This window comes from Lontra canadensis, unplaced genomic scaffold (assembly GCF_010015895.1).
Source record: "Lontra canadensis isolate GAN:19392208 unplaced genomic scaffold, GSC_riverotter_1.0 scaffold59, whole genome shotgun sequence".
NCBI lineage: Eukaryota > Metazoa > Chordata > Mammalia > Carnivora > Mustelidae > Lontra > Lontra canadensis.
In genome coordinates this window covers 5,111,796-5,129,559 of record NW_022631053.1, presented here as the reverse complement: position 1 = coordinate 5,129,559, position 17,764 = coordinate 5,111,796, and the positions used below count along the sequence as shown (strand labels likewise).

Genomic DNA, 17,764 nt, shown 5'->3' with positions numbered 1-17,764 from the left:
CACATACCATAAAATTCATCCTTTTTTTTTTGTATTGTGTTAGGTGTTCCCTGATTCATTATTGGCAAAAATTCATCCTTTTAATGTATACAGTTTAGTGGTTTTTAGTATATTCATAAGGTTGCACAACCATCACCACTATCTAATTCCAGATGTTCTTTGCCTCCCTCAAAACAAACGCCCGTACCCACTAGTGATCATTCTCTGTTCTCCCCTTCCCCGGCCGCTAGCAACCACTAATACTTTCCGTCTCTACAGATTTGCCTATCCTGGACACATTATACAAATAGAATCATACAATATCTCCTTTTGTGTCTGGCTTTTTTTTCACTTAGCCTAGTGTTTTCAAGATTCATCCATGTTGTAGCATGCATTAGCATTCTGTTTCTTGTTTGATTTTTTTCAAATAGCTTGTCATTATATTTTAATGCTGTATAATATTCCCTTTTTGGGAGACATTTAAGCTATTAATATATATTTTATATATATATACACACATAAATATATATATATGTATGTTGTTATAAAGAATGCTGCATCAATATCTTCATGTTTCTAATTCATCTATTCTCTTGAATTTTTTCAGAATAAATTCCCATGGGTGGGATTACTGGGTCAAAGGGTATGAACATTTTTATGGCTCTTGTCAATATTGCTCTTAAATTGTGCCCAGAACTAAATGCAATTCTCAGATGTGTTCAGACAGAACGGGGTACTGTGGGGCTATTAAGTTCTCAAGGTCTGGACAATATATCGTCCTTTAAATCAAGCAGTCTAAGAATTTATTAGCTTTTTTTGGTTGCTCATTGAGCTTATAGCCAACTAAGGCCCTTAGATCTTTTCCTAGGCACTGTCTTAAAGCTACGCTTGCATCTACTGTAGGACCCAGGCGGCTTTCCAGGACTCCCTGACTTGAATTTAGTATGTCTTTGTTTTCTCTTGTTATGTGGTCCAAACAAGAAGCGGGAGCTTTGGGTTTATTGCAGTTTTAACTAAGAACTGCAGATGGCGCCTTAAGGCTGTCGCAAGGGTCAAATAGGTCCCTTCCCTTTTTGTAAGGATCTGGTAATGGTACCTCTTTAGCAGGTTCATTACCATAATTCAGTCCTCCCCTTTTGTTGGGAAGGAAAGAACAGCTGTGAAGTTGGATTTGGGTGTTATTCAGGGCAAGCTCCAAAGGAAGCATGTTTCCTAAATGTCATTTGATCTCCCGGGGGATTCTGGGGCAGTCTGTCTCACGTGAGAGGTTTGCTTGAACACACTTTAATGCCACTGAGTTTTTGGCTTTTGAAGTGTACATCCCAAGAAGCTGATTTTGTTTGTTTCTCTTTGTGTTCCTTGCCATCTTTCTCTTGGTCACTGTAAAAGATTGAAACATGTTCAACTTGCCTGATTTTGTTCATTTGTTTTGTGAAGGTGGGTTTTGAACCACAACAGTGAGAATTTTTCATAGGGTCCTGCTGAAAGGGATTTCATTTCAGTAATTTGTTGCTCCCCTTATTTTCATTTTCCTTTCCTTCCCAATTCTCTTCTTTCTCTTCACTTCTCATCCACCCTTTCCATAGCCCATATTTGCTTATTTGCCAACTATTTTAACTATTTTTTTTAAAGATTTTATTTATTTATTTGACAGAGAGAGATCACAAGTAGATGGAGAGGCAGGCAGAGAGAGAGAGAGAGGGGGAAGCAGGCTCCCCACTGAGCAGAGAGCCCAATGAGGGACTCGATCCCAGGACCTTGAGATCATGACCTGAGCCGAAGGCAGCGGCTTAACCCACTGAGCCACCCAGGCACCCTATTTTAAAAAGATTTTATTATTTATTCAACACAGAGAGATCACAAGTAAGCAAAGAGGCAGGCAGAGAAAGAGGGAAGCAGGCTCCCTGCTGAGGAGAGAACCGGATCTGCGGCTCAATCCCAGGACCCTGAGAGCATATATAACCTGAGCCACCCAGGTGCCCCTATTTTAACTATTATAACTCTAGTGTCACCTTTGATTTTTCTGGATTTAAACCTCACTGACAACTTTCAACAGTGCTCTGTGTGGGAAAGTTGGAAGGGAATAATTTTAAATCCATTCTGTGCCCGACCTTAGTCCCTTTTCTGGGCTGGGAAAGGTTTTGGGGAACATTGTCATCTGGGTGGTGACTGAGTTACCACAAGAGCCTGGCTAGGAAGCACAACCTGAAGGGACACTTTTCCTAGCACCAATAAGTCAGGCACCTTTCAGATGAATTAGTGTAAAGAAAGGAACGGGAAGGATATGGGGGAAATAAATGTCTTCTATTCGTATGTTTCCAAGGCACAGATCTGAGGGCCAGTGAGGCTCATTGTTACTCCTTTACCTCTCCCTCTATACCCATAACCACCAGTTTGGACTTGGCTTCTCTTGATACTTTCTCCTTTTCACTCAAGGGGCCCATAGCAGAGAGCATAAATTTACTGCTTTTCTGCATAATTTGGATAGGGAAGCAAATAGCTGCTATTTCTGGCCACATGGTGCCATATTATTCATATTCAATGACTGGGAATTCATTGCCTCTCAGCAGTTTACTTTTCTTGCATAGACTGATCATTTTAGACCTACCTCCTTTCCAACTCTAATTCTTTTCCATCAGTGCTTTCCTTTTCTCATGTTCATGCCTTTGGTAATGTCACTCTTCTTTCCTGCAATTTTTTCCCCCTCTCTGCTAATCCAAATCTTTACACTACTTTTACATCCAGCTTAAGGTTTATCCCTAAACGATGCCTTAACTGATTAATTCCATCTCCAGTAATCTTTCCCCCTTGAGTTCCTTCCCCATTCTTGTCTAGTTTGGGTCGTTCTATCAAGCATTTTCTTACATGTTGCCATATAATCATTCTCTGTCTTCTGCTTGTAAGTCTTGTCTCCTTAACCAAAACAAAGCCCCTTGAAGGCAGGGGCTGTTTTCTCCCATGCAAATAACAGAACATTTAACAGCGCAAACAACAGAACGTGTTATTTAACAATTTAAAGTCTTCACTTTCTCATTTGTTACTGGGGATAATGATGCCTACATCACAGGGATGTTGAGACAATCAATGAGACAATGTGTTGAGAATGTTTTATGAACCATAAAATATTTTACAGAGGGTAGGCATTATCAATTTTTTAAAACTATTTTATTTATTTATTTGACAGAGAGATCACAAGCAGGCAGAGAGGCAGGCAGGATGGGGGGGAAGTAGGCTCCCCGAAGAGCAGATAGCCAGATGTGGGGCTCAATCCCAGGACCCTGACATCATGACCTGAGCTGAAGGCAGAGGCTTAACCCACTGAGCCACCCAGGTGCCCGGCATTATCAATTTTTAAAACAATGATGAAAGACTGTGTAAATGAGAGGGCATGCTGAAATTCCATGAATGAACTTACAGTAAATCAGTATTAGTTATGGGTCTAACACATAGACACAAAGTGACTAAAGATCAAATTCAGGGCCCCTGGCTTAGTTGGTAATCCATGGGATGCTTGATCTCAGGGTTGTAAATTATAGTCCTGTTGGATGGAGAGATTACTTAAAAAATAGTCTTTTGGGGCACCTTGGTGGCTCAGTCAGTTGGGCAACCGACTCTTGATTTCAGCTCAGGTCATGCTGTCAGGGTCATGGGATCAAGCCCTGTGTGGGGCTCTGGATTCAGTGTGGAGTCTGCTTGGGATTCTCTCTCTGCCCCTCCCCCCTGCTTGCCCACTTTCCCTCTCTCAAAATAAGTAAGTAAATAAAATCTTAAAAATATAAAATCTCCAGGGCGCCTGGGTGGCTCAGTGGGTTAAAGCCTCTGCCTTCAGCTCAGGTCATGATCCCAGGGTCCTGGGATCGAGCCCCACATCGGGCTCTCTGCTCAGCAGGGAGCCTGCTTCCTTCACTCTCTGACTGCCTCTCTGCCTACTTGTAATCTCTGTCTGTCAAATAAATAAATAAAATCTTTAAGAAAAATAAATAAATAAAAAAAATAAAATCTCCACTTTTATTTTTTAAACATGTATTTAATATTTATTTTTGAAAAAGATTTTATTTATTTATTTGAGAGGGACAGAGAGAGCACAGGGGGAGAGGGAGAGGGAGAAGCAGACTCCCTGCTGAGCAGAGAGCCTGATGAGGGGTTGAATCCTAGGACTCTGAGATCATGACCTGAGCTGAAGGCAGGTGCCTAACTGACTGAGCCATCCAGGCTCCCTGATTTATTTATTATTTTGGAGAGAGAGAGAAAGAGAGTGAGGTGGTGGGGTGGGGAGGGACAGAAGGAGAGGGAGAGAGAGAATCTCAAGCAGATTCCCCGCTCAGTGCAGCGAGTGCCTCAGTGCAGCGAGTGCCTCAGTGCAGCGAGTGACACAGGGCTCCATCTTGAGGCCTTGGGATCCTGGCTTGAGCTGAAATCAAGAGCTGGATGCCCAACTGACTGAACTGATAAGGTGCCCCATCTTTAAAAAAAAAATTTTTTTTAAGACTTTTAAAAAAAATTTATTTATTTGACAGAGAGAGAGATCACAAGTAGGCAGACAGAGAGGGAAAGCAGGCTCCCCACTGAGCAGAGAGCCGGACGGACGCAGGACTCTATCCCAGGACCCTGAGATCATGACCTGAGCCAAAGGCAGAGGTTCAACTCGCTGAGCCACCCAGGTGTCCCGTTTTTTTTTTAAATAAAATATTTTTTAAAAAGGTCAAATTCAAGTTTTTAACGTACTTATAAGGCACTTTTGCTGAACTGTTTAAAATATGAGTTTTTGTTTTGACATTGCCACTAATTTTGTGATATCACAATGCAACCTTTGATAATTTAAGACCAGCCCTAGCCATAAACATCTGATACACAGCTAAATTTGACTATGTTACTCATGTCTTTGGACCTCCATTTTGTTATTTCTAAAATGAGAAATGCTAACCTAATCAAACCCCTTTAATAGAACTTTATTTTTTTTTAAGATTTTATTTATTTATTTGACAGAGAGTGAGAGAGCATAAGCAGGGGAAGAGGGAGAGGAAGAAGCAGGCTCCCTGCTGAGCATGGAGCATGGAGCCCGGAGCGGGGCTCCATCCCAGGACCCTGAGATCATGACCTGAACTGAAGGCAGCTGCTTAACCAACTGAGCCACCCAGGTGCCCCTTAACCGAACTTTAGAAAATGAGTGTTCAAAGAAACATGAATCCCATACAGAAGTCTCTTAGGAAGAAATTGTTTCCTTGGGCAAAAGCTGTATACTATATAGGGCATTCATTTAATTATTAACAAAGCACATTACCATGTTAAATGCTCTGGGAAATAAAGAAACCAGTTTCACTTTATTTTACCCAGTGTTTCCCGAATATGTTTGGAGCTGGGATAGTTTTTTCAGATCTGTTTAGCTTTCCATGAAACTAATTTTCTAAGACACACAGTTTGGACTGCCCAAGTGAATATTCTTAGGTATTAGAAGTGGGGCAATCAGAGGGACAAGTACACCCCTATGAGATGTCCTTTGGTGGTCTTCGTGCCTGTTGTGGCTTGGAGCTTCAGATTTGGCCAAGAGACTTCTAAAAGATCATGTTCCTTAATTACAGTCATTAGTTATCTTCTTCAAGATAATGAGTAAAATTTTCGTGTCTCTCAGTCTAAATTCAGCCTTTTTTTCCCTAATAAAAATAGAGAATCTGGCAATCAGTCACTTCAGTCCCAAAAATTCAACTCAAACAAAAATATTAGGAAAATTCCCCTCTCCAGGATCTATTTCAAACATATCAAATTAGGTCTTATTAATATTTGCAAAATATATCTGCCAAGGTGAAAATTATGTCATGATTTATCTTTAGTTCTAATTTTGCCACGAAGTCATTAGGTAACCTGGGATAAATTGATTCCCTTAAGGCTGAACTGAGACACAGCAGTGTTATTTCAAAATGATCTTTTGTAATCCTTAGCAGTTACTTGGTTGTTTTTTTCATTTTCTTCAAAGTATGTAACAAGTATTATATATTGAATTTATTACAGCATTCCTTGTCCTCCAGTATAATTAGTAGATAGACTTTAAATAATTTGCAATCATTTCAAAGCAGGCAATTATCACATTGTTTTATTGTGAAGTACGGCGTACAAAATGGAAAATGTATATGTAAAGAACAATGATAAAATTAACCTTTATAACGCAGGTCCAAAAGATATTTTTGAAGCATTTATTCAGTGCCTTTGGAGAGAGAGAGTATGGCATGGAGAATGGGTGAAGGCGGTCCATGAGTTGCAGGATCCCTCTTGCAAACCTCACTTCGCAAGTCATGTATGTGACCCACCCTCCTTTTTGAAGGACTATTTCTTTTTTTGAGTAAAATTCTTTTTTGCAGAGGAATTTGTCCCAAATGAAAGAACAGAACAAGACTATGGCTTGGAAAACCAAACAAACACACAAAATTCTTTTTTTGAAAGCACCTACTGCCTCCCCAGGGACTTAGCAAAATATTCCTTTCAATCACATTCAGAACTCTCCCTTAGAGGCTTGTTAAATAGGATATTCTCCACAGGGTTAGATTTCCAGTGATGTTTTGGCAGCTCTCATAGATTGGGCCTAGGTATGCTCCTTAATTCACCTCCCTTCTACATACATATCTACATATGGGATATCCATATATAAAAACTGTCTCCTATTAGACCACGGGCTCTCTTAGGAAAGGCATCGAATGAATGTCTTTCCCAACACTGTAAGATTTCCAAGAATAGACTTTATTTTCCTCCCAAAGAAAGTATATTGGTTTTGCAGCACCAACAGGCCCTATACTGAAGGTGTTTCCCAAAAACCTTTTGGTAGGTGAAATCTGTCGTTATGGAAAAGGTCTTAAATCCTATTGGTTCAGGTCCTATTCTTCAGCATGAAGTTCCCCATTAACCAGGGCCATATCATCCCATTTCTACTCTGTATGGGAAGGAAGGGAAATTGTGGAAGAATTAGTCATTCATTCCTGTGTTCCTACACCACTTTGTGCTTTTCTGTTTCAACACTTATCACATGCTATTTTAGTTAATTATTTAATAGCTTCTATCCTCCTTTAACAATTGGATACTCTCCTTGGGGATAATGTTTTATTCAAATTATTTGTAAGTGACCCAAAACCTAGAACAATGCCTACCACTCATTGGGTACTTATGAATCTAACGAATGAAAAGAGCACAGATATTTGGAGAGTTTGCTTCTATTTGAATCTTCGAGAACATATTCAATAGTAAGTACGTATTTGAATCTTTTTTTTTTAAGATTTTATTTATTTTACAGAGAGCGAGAGAGTATCACAAGTCGGAGGAGAGGCAGGCAGAGAGAGAGAAAGAGGAAGAAGCAGGCTCCCCACTGAGCAGAAAGCCTGATGCAGGGCTCGATCCCAGGACCCCAGGATCATGACCTGAGCCCAAGGCAGAGGCTTTAACCCACTGAGCCACCCAGGCGCTCCACGTATTTGAATCTTTAAAGATTCAATAGTAAGCAACATATGGCATAATGTCCTAAGTAGCTGGTTGACCTTGTCTTTTGTTTCTTTAGATCTGTAAATGATATGGTTGGATTAGATCAGGCATTATTAGCCAGGGGTCATTGGGCTCCAGGGTATTTTTGACTCTCCAGCCCCATGCAAAGTTAAACACAAAGGACCAGATAACTTCAGAGAGATCTTACTCCATTACAGGTACTGGGACTTCAACAGCGAAAGTGTGAACAAGCTTGTGCCTATGGTGTCTAGCTGCATACACTCGTGTACACTTTCAGGCTTGTCGCTGATGACTGTCCAGAGTCCTTTACGCTTTGGCCTCAAAAGCTAAGAACACGGGGCAGATTCTAATGAATCTTTTCTTTGTTAACTATCTAAATCCCCAGCCTCTGGCCACTCCTAATTGATTACAGATCAGCTGACGGTGGGATGAGTACTTCACACAAGCCCAGCACTGGCCCAAAAGGTGCGCCAATACTGGAGATGGTTCTGGTCCTGGGGTGGTTGGGAATCTGATCACGAAGCCAGAAGAGTAGTTAACAGAAGGATTCATGGGCGGCCCAACTGCCCACAACCGCATGGAGGGATGCAGACAGCTGAGCAGACTAGAAAACCGACTCAGAAATGGGCTTGGGCAGTGTGTCCCGCGGACGAGGTAGAGAACCCTCAAGTGGTTCCAGAGGTTGTCCTGTTCCCGACCCCGCACCGGCCTCTATGGACTCCCAGGTTGCTGAGCGGTCGCGAAGTCCTGACGTCCAGTAGCTTCCGAAATGGCCTTTTGGAGTCAAACTTGGGTTGGGGAAGACGGAAAGGAGAAAGTGCTGGGAAGTCCTCGGGGCTCAGCCGTGAGCCGCGAACGGCAAGGCCTCTTGAGACAGCCAGTCCTTCCTGGGACCTAGAGATCAAAGCCCCTCGAGACGTTCCCCTCTAGGCATCCGCCTTCGGCAATCTCCGGGGGACTTTCGGCTCTTTCCGGCAGTTCCAGCTAGGGCCCTCCACCCTCCCCGCGCGCAGTTCCCTCCTCCCGACGCCGCTCCGCTCTTTCTGGGCCTGGGCTGTTGTGCACGTGGGCACGAGCTCTGATCTCAGCCGTCCCTACTCCCATCTAGTTTGTTCCCGACCCCACTCCTCCAATCCCTACTCTTCCTCGTTTTCCCCAATTCCCGGCGACGCCCGAGCTCCCTAAACTCAGGCGCGCAACCCGGCGGGCGGTGCGAGGCGCGAGGGACTGAGTCACGAGAGGAGCGGTAACCCGACGGACTAGAGCCCGCCTTCCGCCCCGCGCCTCTCCACTCGCATATCCCCGGCGCGCGGGCCGTCTCGCGCCCGGGCCTTCGCGCGCCGGTTGGCTGCAACGGCCTCGAGCTCGGCGCGCCGGGTTCGCGCCGGCGCGAGCACGCGCCCTGTGCGCTGGCTGGCTGGCGCGCACGCGCCCGAGCGGGCTCCGGGGCGGGGCGAACAGCGCGAGCCCCGGCGAGGTCGGTGTGGATCCGCTGGCATTCCGGCCCCTAGCCGCGGCTGCGATCCCCAGCCCGCCGCCCGGGCGAAGCGGGGAAAGGGGCGGTGGGGGCGGGGCGGCGTCCGGCTCCGGGAGAGCTGGGGGAGGAGCGCAGCGGCGACGGCGGCCGCTCTAGAAGAGGAGAAGGAGGCGGAGGAGCTCCTTTCCTCTTCTCAAATCCTGGAGCGTCCGGGACGCAGAGCCCGGAACTGGGGGGACGCGGCAACTGCGGGGGCGCCGGCTAGGTGAGGCTGATGGGTCTGGGTGGAGGGGTTGGTGGGGGATAAGAGGGGGGCACAGAGGTGCAAGAGAGCGGGCTTGAGGGAGGGCACGGGGGAGGGGGTAGTTGTTGGGGGTTGGGGTGTGGAGAGGAGGGGCACTTGAGCCTTCTGGGACCTGGAGTACCCAGATGGTGAAAGCCTTCTGGGGTCAGTGGGGCGGACCGAAGCACACGGGTCCGAGTTAAGGGGTTTCCAGAGGCACAGAGCGGGGAAACAATGGAGTAAGGGGGGACTCTGGTGTGAGCGTGTGTGGGGTATTGGATTCTGAGAAACAACGAGATCGAAAAGAATGAAAGAATGGGTCATTTGGGATGAGAAGTACAATGAATTGGGAATGCAGTGGGGATGCGTAAGGTCATCTGCGTGGGTGTCCGAGGTCCTTAGGATTTGGGGGGCAAAGTGGGATTTGAAAAAAAGAGAAAGGCATTTTTAGGAATGGGGGGAGGACGGAAAAGAAAATAAGGTAAAGAAAGGGTAGCAGAGAAATAAAATAGATGTGTTTTGGTCTTAAGGCGGAAGGGTAGATCTTGTTTGAGAGTACAAGGTAGGTGGACTACAGTGGCATCTTTCTTCCAATTTATGCAGGATGATTGGGTTCTTTTGGAAGGTGGATCTTTCCCAGGCTGGTCCCTCTGCTGAGCAGTACAAGCTGTTCTTTTAATAATTCGGTTATCATTTATAGTCCGTTTCATTGATGAAGCGTGCCTGTAGTATTTATTTCTCCTGTGTTCATTAGGTTACTGTATGTAATATACCTGTGGTTAATGAAGCAGGGGAGAGCATATCACCAACAGGAGGCATCTTGCTTTGATGAGTTAGGTCAGTGATAATGCAGAGTTCAGGGTGCTTGGGGGGAGAACCAAGAGTTTATTTTCATGTAGACTAAAAGGTGATGAAAAGCCTTGATAAAATCGAAGTTATCTATACTTTGTTAGAATTGCAGTTTCTCACTGAGAAATGTTCATGTACCATCTGCTACTGATTTTATGCTCCTGGGAGAGTTTGGGTTCTGCCTCAAGAAATTCTTGATGCTGATATCAGATTATCAGGCTGCCTTATACTTTCCAGTTTGAATAAAGGTCACTTGAAAATACTGTGGGAAAATATTTCTGGGGTTATGATCTTTGCATTGATCTCATTGATACTTGGATTTCCAGACCAAATATTGAGTGGTACTAGATATAAGATTGCTGATTTTGAAATTGTAGTTATCATTGTCTTCATAAATAGTCAGTGTTAATCTTTTTATTTATTGGGTATTAAGTTTTGCTGACTCACCTAAGATTTCTGGGAATTTATCCATTTATATTTCCGGCTAGGTCTTGGATGGTAGTGTTAGACTACTTTATAAAGATCCAAAAGTAATGATCTAAATTGTCACTTTTCTTATATCTTTAAAAAAAACTGAACAAAGCAAGGAATGTCTTCACTAGTGATAATGTGGCTCTTTATTGACCTCTTAGAGTGGACTAGGCAAGTTGCTAAGGTTTTTTTTGCATGCATTATCTCATTTAACTTAATCCTCACGGTTATCTCCTATTTTATAATGAAGAGGCTAAATAATTTACTACGGTCACAGAGCTGGTAAATAAAGCCACATTCAGACCCAGCTCTGTTGGATGCCTTCTTTAAATCTTCACTGCCTGATTGTTCTACCTGCCATATCCTTCCTCCTAATCTTCGTTGTAGTATAATCATCATGAATTGGTTGAAACTTAGGTCTGATATTGATTTATTTTAAAGATTTAATTTATTTGAGGTGGGGGGAGAGGGAGCATGAGTAGGTGGAGGGGCAGAGGGGGAAGTAGGCTCCCCGCTCTGCGGGGGATTCCAGACTGGACTTGGGGCTGGATCCCAGGACCCGGGGATCAGGACCTGAGCCGAAGGCAGACGCTTCACCCACTGAGTCACCCAGGCACCCTGATAATAGTGATTTAGATGAATATTGGGTTAGTGGGGGTACTTCTGTAGAGTTTGTAAATGTTTATTGCTCCTGGGGATTTAACAAATCTTCTGGGGTCCACATAATAGAGCTGATCTTGCTAAGGGTTTGATCTGTGAACAGTTTAGTCTAGTGTACTGCCGAGTACTGTACCTAGGTGGCGCTCTTCCTTGTAGAAGTCAAGGCAGCCAGTTGTGGAGTCAGAACCAATTAACGCTGGAAAACAATCGAAAACTGCTGAGAGCTCAAGTGCCCTCCCAAGCACCTGTTGAGTCCACAGTTGGTACGGGCATTATCTCTAAATATAGACAGGATCCTCTTAGAAACCGGGAGTGAAACAAGTAGAACTGAGAGAAACAGCTGGGGCCTGAGGGAGGAGCCATAGGTTGCTGGTCAAAACATCAGCATAGCCCTGAGGGGTTGATCCAGGAGTGCAGAGGGCCTCAGATACTAGTGCCTGGCAGGAGGGGAGGGAATATTTATTTGCTGAGCATTTATGTATTCTAGGCACTGAACTCAGTGTTTTATATGTATCACTTCATAAGATCTTCAAACAACCCTTAAAGGTAGATGTAAGCATTATCCCTATTTTTCAGATGAAGCTCAGAAAGGTTAGGTAACATGTACAGATCACTTAGAGCCATGAAGGAAGTTTGTATATATTATTATTATTATTATTATTATTATTGCTTGCTGTTTCCCATTGCAGAGCTACAATATTAAACTTGGGAAGTTTGAGTCACTCTTAGGATCTACTCTGCTTCTTGTTAGAAGTACAGCTGATTATTTCAATCCTGTTATTTCCATTGGAAACTGGAAGGAAGAGCTTGGTTTTCTCTGATTTAATTGTTGGGAAGGGGAGCCCATTCATTATTTAGTAAATAATCTCCTGTAGAATATAATTCATCTTCTTCAGTTGCTTGGTGTAAATCTGTCTGTAGCAACATGAAAATGGCATGTCCCTCCCTCCCTGTTCTGAGGTCTTGATCTTTAGGTAAGTCATTTAGGCTCTGGAGGATGGCAGTGAAGCATGTCTGTTACAGACTCTTACCACTTTTCTTGATATATTTTTGCCACAAAGGTTTGGTCATCATTCTTGCTCGGTTATTTTTAAAAACTTCTGGTAAAATATAGATAATGTAAGATTTACCATTTAAACCATTAAGTACGGTGGAGTTAAATACATTAACATTGTTATACAGCCATCACCATCATCCATCTCCAGAACATTTTAGTCTTCCCAAACTGAAACTATCAAACAATTACTCCCCATACCTCTATTCCCTCAGCCATTCCCCTTTCTGTGTTTATGAATATGACTAGGGATTGCATGTAAGTAGAATAATAGTATTTGACTGTTGTGTCTGGCTTATTTCACTTAGCATTTTGTCTTCAAGGTTCATCTATATTTTTGTTTGTGTCAGAATGTTATGCCTGTTTTTTAAGGACTGCATAATATTCCGTTGTAAGGTTGTACCACATTTTGTGTATCCGTTTAGGCACGTGGGTCATTTCCATCTTTTGGCTGTTGTGAGTAATGCTGCTGGGAATGTTGATGTACACATATCTTTTGAGTCCTTGCTTTCAGTTACTTTGGATATATACTGAGAAGTGGGATTTCTGGATCATATGGTAATTCTGTTTAATTTTTTGAGGAAGTGTTGTTACTTTTAAAGATTTATTTATTTATTTTAGAGAGAGAGAGAGACAGAATGAGCTTAAGTGGGGCGAGGGATAGAGGGAGAGACTCTTCAAGCAGACATCTGCAGAGTGTGGAGCCTGACTCAGGGCTCCATCTCACAACCCTGAGATCGTGACTTGAGCCAAAACCAAGAGCCAGACACTTAACCAACTGAGCCAGCCAGGCACACCCTGTGAAGGATTGTTGTTACTTTTTTTTTTTTTTTTTTTGAAGATTTTATTTATTTATTTGACAGAGAGAGGGAGAGAGAGATCACAAGTAGGCAGGCAGAGAGAGAAGGGGAAGCAGGCTCCCTGCTGAGAAGAGAGCCCAATGCCGGGCTCAATCCCAGGACCCGGAGATCATGACCAGAGCCGAAGGCAGAGGCTTAACCCACTGAGACACCCAGGCGTCCCTGTTGTTAACTTTTAAATGGTGGTTTTATTTGTGTTCACCTTAAGGTAGTACTTGGCCTTATGTTTGACGGATGATATTTCCTCTACTGACTTTCTGTACTGTTCATAGGACACTTGTACTGGAAGTGATTCAAAAGGAAATGATTTACCTAGTTTTCACAGCTCTCTCTTAGCTTCTGCCTGTTTATATTTATGTATCATGACATCTGGCAAGCACATTAAAATACATTTCAACTTAGCAATAAAGTACTTTTGAAAATCTTTCAGACAGCTCAGCTGATGAAGAAAATCGGAGTATCTGTTGTGAAGTGTGAAATATATCCAATGTGGAAGGAACCATTTGTTGTATATAGATCTTTCTAGTCATACCTGTAAAGGTGGATAACCACCTTAAAAACATTATCTGTATGTGCATTTGAAGAATGTGTCAGTAGTGTAGAGCATTTTCAGTTCACTTTGTTGCCTTTGAAATCCAGAGTACTTTTTTCATTTAAAAATGTTTTACATGTATGAGCTGCTGGTTACTGCTTATCTTGCGGATCCTTTCATTTATTGGAAGAAGTTTGAGTGCCTGCTATGTGCTTTACATATTTTAAGAAGGTAGCTGTAATGCAGGAAGTAAAATTTGCTCAAGTCATTATTTGACTCCATTTTTCCCTCTATTTGTGTGTGTATATATGTGTTTATTTGTGTACATACACACACACACACACACACACGAATGAGTTCTGTAGTACCAAGTAAAGTAGATTGCTGTAGCTGCATACTGGCAGTGGACTGTCTCTTAAGGATAGATCTAACCTCCCAATTCATTTTTTTTTTTTTTAATGTCACAAAGAGGTTAATTATCTCTGCATCTTGCTTCTTGAGATTATTGTGTTACAAAGGGACTTTAGGTTCACATGCCATTTTCTGGAAGCTTCATAATCTTTTTTTTTTTTTTAAAGATTTTTATTTATTTGACAGAGATCACAAGTAGGCTGAGAGGCAGGCAGAGAGAGAGAGAGAGAGAGAGAGGGGAGGAAGCAGGCTCCCTGCTGAGCAGAGAGCCTGATGTGGGGCTCGATCCCAGGATCCTGGGATCATGACCCGAGCCGAAGGCAGAGGCTTTAACCCACTGAGCCACCCAGGCGCCCCTGGAAGCTTCATAAAAGAGTTAGTCCACACTTACCTTGGAGGGGTCTGTTGGTTCTGAAATACGGATGACCCTTCAACAATGTTAGTGGGGGCACTGATCCCTATGCAGTGAAAAATTTGTGTATAACTTTGGACTTTCCAAATACTTAACTGTGTTAAGTTATATATTGTATTCCTACAATAAAGTATTCCTACAATTAAGAAGGCTGTAAGGATGAAGAAATACGTTTACAGTACTGTATTTATTGAAAAAAAAAAATCCACGTATAAGTGGACACATGCTCTTCAAACCCATGTTGTTCAAGGGTCATTGTATTTTTTTTTAAAGATTGTATTTATTTGGGGCACCTGGGTGGCTCAGTGGGTTAAGCCGCTGCCTTCGGCTCGGGTCATGATCTCAGGGTCCTGGGATCGAGTCCCGCATCGGGCTCTCTGCTCAGCAGGGAGCCTGCTTCCCTCTCTCTCTCTCTCTCTGCCTGCCTCTCCGTCTACTTGTGATCTCTGTCAAATAAATAAATAAAAATATTAAAAAAAAAAAAAGATTGTATTTATTTGACAGAGAGTGAGATCACAAGTAGGTAGGGAGGCAGGCGGGGGTGGGGGTAGGGGAAGCAGGCTCCCCGCCAAGCAGAGAGCCCGATATGGGGCTCGATCCCAGGACCCTGAGACCGTGACTTGAGCCCAAGGCAGAGGCTTAACCCACTGCGCCACCTGGGCACTCAGGGTCATTGTATTTCTAAAGATGTAAAGTTTGTAAACACCTTATGTTTAAGTTACTGGGTATTAAGGATTGGTCAGAGGCCAGCATTTTGCTCTGGGTGTTCAAATCTACCATAGTGGTCTTTCAGGGTGGGGGGTTGCGTGAAATATACATCCTCTTCTACACAGATTCTGCAGGGTTTGAGGATATAGCCATTAGCGTAAAGGCACTTCTCCAGTCATTGCCCTGTGACTAATTTGTGGTTAGGGCTTACTTAGTGATTTGTGCCAGTTCAAACCCTAAATAACAACATTGGATTACTGGTTAGAAGGAGGATTTTTTAATATTACTTAATTAGCAATATAACATGATTACTAGTTGTGGAGTGTGTGTGTTCTTCTTTCAAATTGGCTAAAGGATATTGGGCCTGAGGAAAAGATTTGTGATGAGGCCATTATATGATTTAGGTGAGTCACAATAGGTAAGTGAAGACGCTGTCAATGCTGTTACTTCCCACTGACCTTAGAAAGGACTGGAAACACCAATTTGTGCAACTTGAAATCTTTCTTCTCGTGAGTACACATGGTATGTCCAGTAGTAAACTATTTGCTGCTGTTTTAAGGCTACCATCAGTAGTAGAGCAATATTTGTCTTTAAATTATCCTCTTGTCGGGTGCCTGGGTGACTCAGTTGTTTAAGCGTCTGCTATTGGTTCAGGTCATAATCTCAGGATCCTGGGATCGAACCCCACATAGGGCTCCCGAGCAGGGAGTCTTCTTCTCCCTCTCCTTCTGCCCTTCTTTCCCCCCAACTCATGCTCGCTTGCTTTCTCTCTCTCTCTCAGATAAATAAATCTTAAAAAAAAATTATTCACTTGGTCTCTGATACCTGTCACCGTGGTCAGCTCATGGCTGGCTCTTCCTGGTTATCTTCTGTTGACATTGATTTGAGATGTGCATTTGTTTGTCGTGGCAGTGACTCTTCTGCTTACTTTGTTTGGTCATCCTCTCAATCTTTATAGTAAATTGCCTTCATTGCCTACCTGCATATCCTGCACAAGTCCTCAGCATAAGGATCTCATCATGAGAAGCTCTCTCGTATTTGACGAAAGCAGTGAAATGGGTCTATAACTAAGACGGAATTACAGGAAGATAAAGTATTGTACCTGAATGGCAAGAGATACAGAACCACCACACACTAAATCAGCTATAGCTTAGATGCAAGCTTGGTATTGTGTTATATCTTACTGGTCAGTACACACTAGGTTTCTTGAGATGGTTATCTTATTCCTTGTTGGCAATGCTTTAAACAAGGTTTAGTTGAGTAATCTTTTTCATCTCTGTCACTATGCAAATGTTGTATTTTATGTTGTCTTTTTGAAAGTTGATATTTGGCGCACTTGGGTGGCTCAGTCAGTTAGGCGTCTTGATTTTGGCTTGGGTCATGATTTCACGGTCGTGAGATCAAGCCCCATGTCGGGGCTCCGCATTGAGCATGGAGCCTGCTTGGGATTCTCTCCCCTTTTACCTCTGCACGCTCCCCCTCCCCTTCTCCTTCCTCACCCGCTTTCATGCATGTTCTCTCTCTCTAAAAAAATATAATAAAAGAAATAAAAGTCAATATTTGACATTTGTTATTTGTCTGCCTGCCGATATGTAATGTTATGATCCTGTAAGTTAGACTACAAGGTATTATTATTTCATGTTCTTGTAATTTGGGAGCATAGGAAACAGTGCAATGACAGTGATTACCAAATTTGTTTAGGCATCTAACCTGAAGAAGTAGAAAAAGCTCCTGAAAATGGAGGGATATTTTGTACTTTCATCCTGATAACTTGTTACCTGAAATCTTAATATTTAAGTAAGATTAGAATTATATTCAGTTTTTAAATGACTACATTTTTGATTGGACAGTAAAGCTGAGAACACATGATCCTTTTACACTTTACAGCTAATTATTTCCATTGTGAAATAGCCCTTAAGCATATTATTAAACTTCTTGGCAGCTGAACTTTTTGATGTCTGAAATGTGGATCTGCTGAATAGTGTTGGTTATGATCAGGCTAATACTGATAATTATAATATTTTAATGTGTTATTTTTCTTCTAATTTCTTATTAAAATAGGGAAGCTATATAACATGTTTGTTAAGAGTGTAAATCTGTCTTGTCACATAGAAGTTGCTAATTTGTTGGATTAACAATAGCTGAGCATAAAATTAGTTGTTGGAGAGAGGGGCTATATTCTGTCAACATCAAAAAAAGAAGATCACAAATCTGGCACACAGATCTGGCTTTGAATCTCTGTTCCTCTACCCTCTGTGGACTTGGTCGTCTTTTAATTTCTCTGAGCCTGTGTTTCTGAATTTGTAAAATTGGTGCAGTAGTAATCCCATGACAACTGAGTTGTCATGACTGTTGAATATTTTTAGGTGAAATTCACATAACATAAAATTAACCCTTTATACAGTTCAGTGGTATTCAGTACATTGACGGTATTGTACAGCCATCACTCTATCTAGTTCCAGAACTTTTGCCTCACCCCAAAGGAGACCTCATACCCACTGAGCAGTTACTCTTCATTCTCCTCTTGCCATATTTCTTGGTAACCACCAATGTGCTTTTTGTTTCTGTGAATTTACCTATTCTGGC

General features: G+C 42.6%; 1 protein-coding gene across 1 annotated transcript in view; it reads left to right on the top strand.

The window, feature by feature from the left end:
• The first annotated feature begins 8,900 nt into the window (after positions 1 to 8,900).
• The window catches only part of SPATS2 (spermatogenesis associated serine rich 2), a 145,191-nt gene continuing 136,327 nt past the window's right edge, over positions 8,901 to 17,764 (top strand). The window contains exon 1 of the mRNA XM_032876865.1: positions 8,901 to 9,203. The gene's annotated coding sequence lies outside the window, so the exon portion shown is untranslated. The remainder of the gene's footprint in view (positions 9,204 to 17,764) is intronic.